Genomic DNA, 921 nt, shown 5'->3' with positions numbered 1-921 from the left:
TTGGTATCTTCCCCAAGCATCGTAGAAATACTCACCCTCCTCTTGCTTAAAGGCTTGAATATCCTTCTATAGTTTAGTTAACTTTATTAGGGGAAATATATGTTCATGAATTTGTTGGCTACCTTACTCCAGGTATTCAGGCTCTCCTTGGGTTGATCATCCAACCAGTTCTTGTCCTGATCTCGCACAACAAACGGGAAGAGCAACAGCCTGTAGACGTCAGGATCCACTCCATTGATCCTTACAATGTCACAGATTTGCAAGAAGTTAGAGATAAATTTGGTAGGGTCTTCTTGGGGTGTCTATGAAACTGACAGTTTTTCTGCACTAACATGATCAATTTCGGATTGAGCTCAAAATTTTTCACTCCGATAGGTGGTACACTAGTGCTCTTTTCATAGAAGTCAGGAGTGGGAGCTGTGTAAAATCCCAGGGTTCTTTTGGGTTGTGCATAGTAATTTTAGTGTTCCTAAATAAGAGACAGAGAAAAGTGGTAGTCTCTATGTCAAAGTCTACAGAGCCCCCAATGAGATATCAAAAAGAAATAAAAATAAAATAAAGTAGCCAATTAACAAGAAAATTTGAAATAAAAATGCAAGAATTAGTCTTAAAAGTTTTGAAAATTAGAATTTTTTTTCAAATAAAAATCCGAAATAAAAAATAGAAATTAAAAAAATAACTAGAAATTTCAAAAAAAATTAAAAATTTAGAAAGAAAGGGGTTTAAAAATTTTCGAAATTAAAAAAATAAAGAAAAAGAAAAGTTAAAAAAACACCAAACTTAAAATTAAAACAAGACAAGACAAACAATTAACTAACAAAATTTGAAATTAAAGATGAAATTTTCGAAAATTGGAAAGAGAAAGTCAAATAAAGATCTTGAAATTCAAATTTAAAAGAAAGAAAAACTAACAAAATACTA

The sequence above is a fragment of the Arachis hypogaea genome, chromosome 10, assembly GCF_003086295.3.
Source record: "Arachis hypogaea cultivar Tifrunner chromosome 10, arahy.Tifrunner.gnm2.J5K5, whole genome shotgun sequence".
NCBI lineage: Eukaryota > Viridiplantae > Streptophyta > Magnoliopsida > Fabales > Fabaceae > Arachis > Arachis hypogaea.
Note: the sequence above shows the minus strand (reverse complement) of the source record.